The 10,503-nt window shown below is 38.3% G+C and overlaps 1 protein-coding gene across 5 annotated transcripts in view; it reads right to left on the bottom strand.

Moving 5' to 3' along the window:
- The window catches only part of Pur-alpha (Purine-rich binding protein-alpha), a 64,660-nt gene extending 61,110 nt beyond the window's left edge, over positions 1–3,550 (bottom strand). For all 5 annotated transcript variants that reach the window (XR_010517436.1, XM_065217571.1, XM_065217569.1 and 2 more), the window contains exon 1: positions 3,240–3,550. The gene's annotated coding sequence lies outside the window, so the exon portion shown is untranslated. The remainder of the gene's footprint in view (positions 1–3,239) is intronic.
- Between the last annotated feature and the right edge of the window lie 6,953 nt (positions 3,551–10,503).

The following is a 10,503-nucleotide window of genomic DNA, read 5'->3' on the forward strand; positions in this document are numbered from 1 at the left end:
ATTTATCTTAAAACTCCGTTGGGAATTTCCATGAAACTTTCCTCAAATGTTCTTTGAAATACTCCTAAGAGTACACACTTAGAAAAAATCGTGTAAATTTAGGTGCTATGACAATTTTTTTTTTTTTGTTCATTAATTTATTTGACAAGGCTCATTTGAAATAACTTTACAGAGCCGAGGATTCTTGTTCACTATACAATACATCTTAAAACAATAATCAAAAGGTACAACACAATAAACACTTTATCTTCCGCTATCTAATAAGCCTCCTCCATCAGAACGGGAGCCGCTTCCGGTGGTGTCATTGTATGGCAGTATCGCTAACGGGGGGCAGAGCTCTTCCATTGCAGCAATGGACGCAAAACGAGGTCAGCACTCACACACTCATCACTAAACTGTTGCTTTCTAAAGTCGACGACGCATCGACCGAAAGAACTGCTGATGAAGAACAATGAGGAAGACCACACAATGGACGAGTAAACAGGTAAACAGACGATCGCGTGGTCTGCTTCTGTCGACAGCCAAGTGAACACTGTTTTCTGAGACTGATGCGTCAATTTTGACATAAAATTTAGTCATAACAGACGTGAAATTCCGCTCAATCAATCGTACTTTTCGTCAAGTGATCACGGAGCACTTAATTTTACATGACATGTTTAGTTACGTCTCATCCATTACGTCAAGGATGGATACCGTCACTAGTAAAATTATTAACTTCAAGGTGAATACTGTTCGAATCATCCTCAGAATGTTCTCTCAATTATTTTCAGACTTCCTTTTGTATTCTCCTTCTTTTCATGATATTCAACTTACAAGTTCGCTTTCAGTTCTCCTTGCAAATTCCTTAAAAAGTGTCCTCAAAATTACTTTGCAGCTTTAGACAGAACTATTATGAATTATACTTCGAATGCTCCACAAAGCTCCCTTGTACATTTACTTTGAATCCTACTCATGGTCAAGATTCCCTTGGAATTCTACTCAGAACTACATTGGAATTCTATTTACGTTTTACCTGGAGTATGGAATGTCTCATGACTAATTTGAAAGGAATCCTCACTTCTACTGAATTCCCTTGCAAGGCCCTTAGTTTATTTGAAATCTGGGTTTATGGAATTTATTCTATGTCCGTAGTCTTGAATATTTATTTCGTTCCAGGATCATGCAAATTTCTACAAGTGTAATTTCATTAGGTATATAAAATTAAAAAAAAAAATTGTTTAAGTTTAAAATTATTCATGCTATCCTTAAAAAAAATCAAGCATATGAATTTATGTTGATACTAAAGATAAATTCACTCAAGAATTATTTCGCTCAAAGAGAAAAAGTAACTTGAAAATTTGCTTGATAAAGGAATTTGAAAATTCTTTAAGAATTCCAGGTTTTTCTAGGGAAAATAAAATTCCTTGAAGATTCCAAATTTTCCAGCATTTTTCCAGGTAATAGACACTCTGTATATCAGTACTCCATAGAATCCAAACATCGGCCTCATCTTACCATAATAAAAACATGAGTAAAAGAAACTCATGACGTTTAAAGATCTTTGAACTTCATATAACGGCATACATTCACAACAAAAACTCAATTAAACCTTAATTTGTGAATATACAGTATTCCCCGCTAATCCAACACTCGCTAATCCGATTACTTGATAATCCGGACCCTGTTAATCCGGAAAATGTCATATTAAAAAGTATACATAAACACGCGATTGAATACATTGTTCTGTCAATATTCTGATTTGTGATTGGGTCTGCTAGTTTTCTGACAAACCCGAAGAACTTCGAGATTATAGCGTATTTGCTTTTGTAAACAAACACGTCATTTGACGATTTCTCGCGAATTAAAACCCAATCTAAAAAAAACTAACAACACAAACAGGTAGAGGAATGGTTCCTCTATCATTTTGTATAGTTGGTTCGCGAGATTGTTCTTTTATTCGTTGTTTGTTTACAAAAGCAATTACGCCCAAATCTCAAAGTTCTCCGGAACGTCAGTTTGCTCGTTTGTTTTTAAAACCTAGCTCAGGTTGAGGTTCAAACCGACAAAAAGTTCGGTTTCGCAGCGGGAGGATACTGCATGATGTAATCCGTAAACCAAATTTGTTCATTTTTGGATCAAAATAGAATTCACATAATTCTCAACAAGCGTCAGTTTGATCGTTTGATTTTGTTGCCTTGCTCTAGTGGAGGTTTGCATGGGTTGAAACTGGATCGAAAACAAGTTCACTAATAGAAAAAGTATTCTGTAAAGATTTCGGTTAGCGCACAAAGTAAAACTCTTGTGATTTTAAAATGACCAAACAATAATGAATTGCTTAACATTTTTACCTGCAGAATTCTACTTCTCAATTATCATTATATAAAGCACCCAGTACTAGTGTTTTTTTTTTTCACTAACGACACTTAGGTGTTGGTGGTGAATAACCTATCAGAAAAGGTTCAATAATTCAGTGTCAACATTTCAAAGGGGCGTAATTGCTTTTGTAAATAATGGCTTTAGCCGTCGATTTCTCACAAATTAAAGCTCACCCCTCAAAATTAACAATTCCAGCTGGTAGAGGATATATTCCTCTACCTGTTGATGTCGTTGATTTTCATGTGTGAGCTTTTATTCGCGAGAAATGGATGGTTAAAGCCATTGTTTACAAAAGCAATTACGCCCCTTTGCCACTGAATTGATGCATTTTCGAAACCATCAAAAGATTTTTTTTTCGACGCATCATTTCAGATTGTAATAAGCTCTCGTCATTATATTTCTTTTGCTATTAAAAAGAAAAATGACGCGGTTGGCAATCTGAAATAATGTGTTGAAAAAAACTGCTTTTGAATTTTTCGAAATGCATTGGATGCATTGAACCCTCAGATTTTATTTGTGATTCACTTTTTCTGACAATTTCAAAACAATTTCACACTCTTTTCTCGATAATAAAACAAACAGCCTGCCTAGCAACACTTCCTGGACATTGCACTCCATCACAAACACCACCTACAGAACCAAATGGGTGGTGGATCTCAGCTCTCTCACTCTCCTGACGGCTCAATACATTTTCAAGCAACTCACGCTCTCATTCCACCTTTTGCAACCACTCACCACGCTCACCCCCTGCAACACAACACATACCTATTCCCCTCCCAGAGCAACCCACTAACCAACCCCATCAACCAACTGAGTGTCAAGAGGCAGAGAAAAAAAAAACCTTTTTCTTCCAATTTCATAACTTTCACAGAAATTCCACATACCAGCTTTTGGCCAACGCATTCCACTTTTCCGCTAATCCGCACAACCTAGGCCGTAATCCACATCCTATTTTCCGTGTTCTGACGCCAGGAACGATCACTTTCCGATGCACACGACGAGGCGTCCCAAAAATTAAGCACTCACAATAAATTGTAGATTTTACTTCGCACAGTTGGAGCACAGAGGACAGCCTCTAGCTTTTTTTTCTTCTGCACTTCTTTTCAAATCCGATCGACGACGACCACCAAGTGTTCAACCTTCTACCGAACTTGACACCGACGACAACGAGAGTGAGAAGCCAGCAGCAGTCAGCAACTAGAAATCGCGAAACTTGAGTGACTTTTTGTCCAAAATGCGAGTGGGGGACTCTCAACCCATCAGTATTTAGTGGAACGAACAACCGAAAAACGCATATACACATACACACACACATACACAACGATGCGCCGTCACCTTGGCGGCGAGCATATCTGTCAAAAAGTCTCCACACCCGCAGCCAGGGCAACTTCGAGGCACAGCATAAATTGATCAACCTATCACTTTAAAAAAATCGTTCCAAGCGGTATCGGTAGTGTTCTCCTATACCATTTTACATCGAGAAATTTTTAATTGTGGAATTGTTGTACCTACATAAAAATGATATAGACACTTAGCTATGTATATAGAACAGATGAAATAACACATGGGTCATATGCTGAGGCAGTGATGTATGCATTCGATGGAAACCATGGAGACGCATGGCCGCTAGCATGAGTGATGCAGACCAAAAACCAGTTGTCCTAACCGACCGGGGTTTTCAAAATTACAAAATTACAAAATTACTGCATTTTAAAACTTAGCCCCTGTTCTACTGTCCATAAACGAAAAAAAAAACTAACATGCCCTTCATGTGAAATAGCTCAACTCGTTTCGATTCTTACGACATAGATATTGATATTTAAAACATCACTCCGTATCGTTGTTGAATAACATTGAAACGGCTTTCCCGAAACCTTCGCCATTCGAAAGAGGGGGCTTTTCCCGTTTTTTGAGACTAGTATTTAGCTTAACAAAGCAAATGCTCGTTTGATTCGTATCATCACAAATTTTCCCTTTGCCCACTTTCAACAACCTTGACTTAAATTTCAATGTCAATCCAAGTAGGAAATTAACCAGTAATAGACCCCCATACGGTAGAAGAAAATACACTCTCGACAACAGCAGCAGTGACAAAGTTACACATTTCAGGGTCAGTTGGCGCTTCACCCCAACGGAACTATCAATTCTGTACTTTTTATCACTTTCTCTATAGCATAGATTTCACCTTAATTATGATATAAAGTATCGCCTTGAACTTTGCTATCGTCAACATGATACATGAAGTAATACAAATCTGATTAGATCTACATTACCTGTCATTAGTGGTCATAAGTCACATCTAAAAGTATTGCAACACTCATTTGAATATTGCATCACCTTGAAAAGTCTAGCATCACTTAAAGAAAATGTGTCAAAGTGTTTGGAATTACTTCAGAAAACAACTGACTCACTTCAAATGTGTTTTGTATCACTTCAGAAAGTACTGAACTACTTTTGGCGCTGCTTTCCACAGATATTCAACTGGCCTTTGCGCACAAGAAGCAATTGGCTTCAGTATTCTTGGACATTAAGGGAGCTTTTGATTCAGTTTCCATTGAATTTCTGTCAGACAATCTGCACAGATGTGGACTCTCCGGAATTTTAAATAATTTCTTGTACAATTTGTTGACAGAAAAGCAAATGAACTTTTCCCTTGGACAACTGACACCTTCCAGAATTAGCTACATGGGCCTGCCCCAAGGCTCATGTCTCAGCCCTCTTCTTTATAACTTTTATGTCAAAGATATCGACAACTGTTTGGCAGAACAATGCACGCTAAGAAAACTTGCAGATGACGGTGTGGTTTCCATAAGAGGTCCACATGCCGTGGACTTGCAAGGACCATTGCAAAGTTCCTTAGATAACTTGTCTTCTTGGGCTAGGAATCTAGGGATCGCATTCTCGCCGCAGAAAACTGAACTGGTAGTGTTTACTTGAAAGCGGTACCCAGCCCAAATGCAGCTTAACCTTTTGGGCAGAAACATTACCCAATCATTATCTTTCAAGTACCTTAGGGTCTGGTTTGATTCAAATTGCACTTTTAATACCCATATTACGTATTTGAAGCAAAAATGTCAACAGAGGATCAACTTTTTCCGTACAACTTGCGGCACATGGTGGGGTGCTCATCCGGGAGACCTCATAACGCTTTATAAAACAACTATTCTCTCTGTTCTAGAGTACGGCTCTTTCTGCTTTCTCTCGGCAAGAAAATGTCACCTAATAAAATTGGAACGAATTCATTGTCTGCGTATTGCTATTGGCTGTATGCACTCAACGCATAACATGAGTCTCGAGGTTCTGGCAGGAGTAACACCCCTCCAGAACCGTTTCTGGGAGCTCTCTCTCAAAATACTAATCAAATGCGGAGTGACGAACACACTTATAATTGCAAATTTTGAAGAAATTCTTGGACTGAACATACAATCTCGATTTATGAGAATCTACCACCACTACATATCGTCAGATATGTGTCTTCCTTGTTATACTCCAGACCGTGCTCACTTCACCAATCGCAGTTCCTCAATTGAATATGATCTGACCATGAAACAAGCAACTCATGGGATTCCCGATCAACTTCGACCAATTATTATCCCACGTATTTTTACTGAAAAGTACCAACACGTCAATAGCGTGAACAGATATTTTACAGACGGTTCTCGTCTCAGTGGATCCACTGGCTTCGGTTTCTTCAATGAAAACTCTAGCGCCTTCCTTGTTGCTGAGCTGGCAGCAATCAACTTCGCATTGGAGATGATTTCCAACATGCCCGCGGACCATTACTTCATCTTCTCGGATAGTCACAGTTCGATTGAGGCTATTCAGTCGATGAAACCAAGTAGGCACTCATCTTATTTCCTTTCAAAGGTAAGGTAGCAGATGAGTGTACTGGTCGAAAGATCACATATGATTACCTTTGTATGGGTCCCCTCACATTGCTCAATCCCAGGCAATGAGAAGGCGGACTCTCTCGCAGGAAGGCGAATTTTATGACAGGCAAATTTCACACGATGAATTTTACCATTTAGTGCGTCAGAGTACCCTTTCGAGTTGGCAAACCGATTGGGACAATAGATCAGTGCACGGTCCCTAACCTCACTTTTTGCTCCCTATCATTTTGCTTCTGAGTAAAAGAGATAGCAACGAATGGGAGCCAAAACAAACCACCCAAAACTGTCAAAACTTACGGGTGAGAGAAGAGTGCGGCAAATCTTCGTGAACTGATCAATGGAAATCTTGGACGGTGGTTCAATTATTCCTTATGTTTCTTCGAGAGCGTGGTTTAAAGGCTTGGACTTAAGTCGTGACTTCATTCGCGTGATGAGTAGACTTATGTCCAACCACTACTCGCTAGATGCTCATTTCAATAGAATAAACCTCGTGGACAGCAACATCTGTCGGTGTGGAAACGGTTACGATGACATCGATCACGCAGTTTGGCAATGTACGGATAATTACGCCGCCAGAGAGCGACTTTTGAATACCCTTGAGGCCCAAGGAAGACAACCCTATGTTCCTATCAGAGACGTATTGGGAACTCGCGATATCTGCTATATGCAGTCGGTTTATGTGTTTCTTCAAATGTCTAGTATAAGAATTTAATTCCTTTGTCTTTTGTCTCTCTTTAATAGTTTTTGTTTGTCTTGTCCCCCGTATCGACGAGTCTCATCGTCGCCCACTGGTCACCATAGCCGGTCGAACTCCAGACGAAACTAGAACCACACTACCATTCATACTGGCGATAACGTTCTGATGAGACAACGAAACCTTACCCCCAAGCTCCTCCCCTGATCCTATCCTTCGACAATGTACCTCTCTAACCTCGAGTAAGCCGCGAGTATTCGGCCCAACTCCTACTAGACATAGAATTAAGTGAATTTTGTTACAAACAAAGAACAATGAACTATCGGCTCCGCAAAGCTAACGCGATTGAGCCTACCAAATAAACGAACTAGTTAAAAAAATGCTCATCTCATGTTTTACACTTCTTCTCCATCTTCATTCTTCGTGATGTTCTATATATCTTCTCTACATTATTTTTCGATTTCTCCGTTCCTTCCTTGCGCTTCATCGTTATCTGCATTCTTCTGCATCTTCATACTCATTCACATCTTCTATCGTACTTTCGTTTTCTACTTCATCTTCATCCTTTTTCACTCCATCTTCTTCGATTTCTGCCGGCGGCGGCGGCGTGGTGGCGTCACTCCATTTGCTTTCGGCGGCGGCGGCGTGGCGGCGTTGGTCGGCGTGAGTTTATTTTTAATGATTTAGAAAAAAATACTTTCCAAACCAATCGCACATGGACAAAAAATGCTACCCACATTTGAGTTCGAATTACTCAAAATCGCTAAAACGTAGGTCACTCATCGTATGAGTAAATTTTCCGACACTTTCCCGGGGAAAACTTCTCGAATATGGAGAAAATTTAAGAAAATTATACACAGGTTAGAAGTGTACTAGTAGACAGACTAAAACCACAATCCTTTTTCCTCGTCTTCGAGTAGTTTTCCTCGGAAATGCGTCGAAAAATTTACTCATTCTATGAGTCAATTACGTTTTCGCGAATTTGAGTAACCTGAGCTCAAATATGAGTAACTCTTACTCAATTTTGAGCGTTTTCATTGGTCGTACATGCGGAATTTGTTTATGTATGTCAAGTGCTTGTTAAATTGCACGGGGTTGAGCCATATGACAAAGTTTTTCAACCCTTTTATTAAGTATAAAAAAGTACGTTATGTAGAGGTGGATAGTATATAAAAGCAATCTGTTGCATTATGTAACAGCCACTGCGAAACTCTATTTTTGTAAATGCTGCAATTGGGTTCTTTAAGGGTATATAGGTTTTTGTATATTATGATAGGGTATGATGCCAGTATACCATAACTTAAAGACATTTTAAAATTTAAATAGTGGAAGTACTAAAAAAATAGTTTTTTATATTTAAAAATAATAGTATTTTGGTAAGACGATACCTTATGAACAAACCACTAATCAACGGCAACACTGTTGAACAGATGCACCATGGTCTCATAATGACATTGTGTTTGTTTTTAAAACAGCGTCTTCTTGTTTTTGTTCATTTTCGCAACCCAAAAACTGTTCGCAAAGCTCGTTTCAAGGTGCATTCAAATTTTTTGTGTTCCCAATAGAATGGATTGCTCTGTAATTTCATGTCGAGCAAATAGAAGTATCTATCCGGATATAGGATTATTCCCGATGCCGAAGCAATATGATCTGCGCAGAGTGTGGTTACAACGTTGCGGAATTTATGCTGAAAACCGATTACCAACAGTACTTGCAAACAAATTGTTGTATGTCTGCCAGAAGCACTTTGATGTGAGTATGAATATTTAGATTAATACTTATTTGTATCTATAGAAGATGTTCGAAATTCCAGATGTCAGATTATCGAGTCGTAAAAGTCAAAGCTAAAAGGTATTCTCAAAGAATCATATTAATGAAAGACGTTTTACCACACAAGAACATACCACATCAATCGAGGACTGAAAAATATGTCTACATGATGCCTGACGAAGATCCACTTACGTTACCCGTATGCTCTATAGAATCAACAAATGATTCGAATGATGATATCGACCATATTGATTTAAATATAACACCACCAGTTCAAAAGCGTAAAAGGCAAAGTGACGGAGAAGCATCGTTTGAAAGTAAACACCCGCAGCTTGTAGACCGTGGTGTTTTAACAGACTGTGAGAATCGCAGTTCTATTGCCGTTCAATGTTCCGTTGCAACTACCAACAGACACAGTCAAACCGATGACTTACATAATCGTCTCAAACCATTGATGTCTCACGTGGCAAGTAAGTCAAATTATTACAAGTAGTTCTATGACAAAACGTTTCATGTTTTGAATACATGTTTCTAGCGTTCAAAACTATAAGGGCTTAACTGCCATGATCCATTCTCGTAATCGATTTTCTCTTAGGATTACTACAGTAAAGAAGGCAAATTTCCTGAAAATTTTCCAATACAGGGTTGCAACCGGTTGTATAAGCTAGCAAAACAAACAGCAATCGAATTGAGAAACGTTAATCCTTCCGAGTTATTAATCAAAGATAATCGATCATTGCAAATGGGCCCTTATGATTCTGAACGCTTGTTTTGTTAATACAGTTATATGCTTATTTTAACGTATTATTTTTTTTAGGTTCAAATAGTTTTGAATCCATGGGCTCAGGTGGAAGCAGCTATATACCAAGCCAGCATAGTGATACTGATCTGTTCAAGGAATCAGGTATCACTGACGATGTGTCACTATTTGTGCAGCATAATTTTAATGTTATGAGGGATCAATCGTTTAAATACCTTGGCATAAGAAAAGGTAATGTATTCGTGTTGGAAGCAATTTGTGAAACAGCAAACATCTCGGAGCGTGACATTATGATACTTCTACGTAAAATTAAGTTAAACGAATCCTTTGAAATTCTACAAGATATTTTCGGTTTAAGCTTCTCTAGATTGTCCCAAATTTTTAACAAATGTGTCACTAAAATTGCTAGAGAAATGGAAGAGCTAATATTTTGGCCAGAATCCGATCTAATGAAGAAGTTTCTTCCGGTAGCATTTTTGAATAAGTATAGTAATATTCAGAGCGTAATCGATTGTTTCGAGATTTAGATTCAAAAACCATCTGATCCAGTTTTGCAATCAATTACATATTCTCAGTATAAGTCTTGTAACACAATTAAGTATCTTGTCTCCGTGTGGTATGATTAACTTTATTTCGAAGGGATTTCCAGGTAGAGCTAGTGATCAAAAAATTGTAAATAAATCAGGTTATTTAGATAACATTAATCACGGAGTAGGAGTTTTAGCAGATAGAGGATTTAAAAATGTTGCAAGTGAAGTTGCAAGGAAAGGTGGAATACTAATTCGTCCTCCGAGTATAGTTGACAACCAACCTCTTTCAAAAGTAGAAGCAATACAGGCCAAAGAAATTGCATGCGTTAGAATTCATGTTGAACGTCTAATTAGACGTGTCCGGGAGTATAGCATTTGTGCTCCGCATGCAGAACTTCCTGTTTATTTTTTTAATAAGTGTGATGATATCATCAAAATAGTAGCTGGTTTGGTAAATCTGCAAGGACCCCTAATCAAATAAGAATAAATTTTTATGTTTTTTTT

Source organism: Ochlerotatus camptorhynchus, unplaced genomic scaffold, assembly GCF_037179485.1.
Source record: "Ochlerotatus camptorhynchus isolate MF236.1 unplaced genomic scaffold, CSIRO-AGI_Acam_v1.1 ptg000077l, whole genome shotgun sequence".
NCBI lineage: Eukaryota > Metazoa > Arthropoda > Insecta > Diptera > Culicidae > Ochlerotatus > Ochlerotatus camptorhynchus.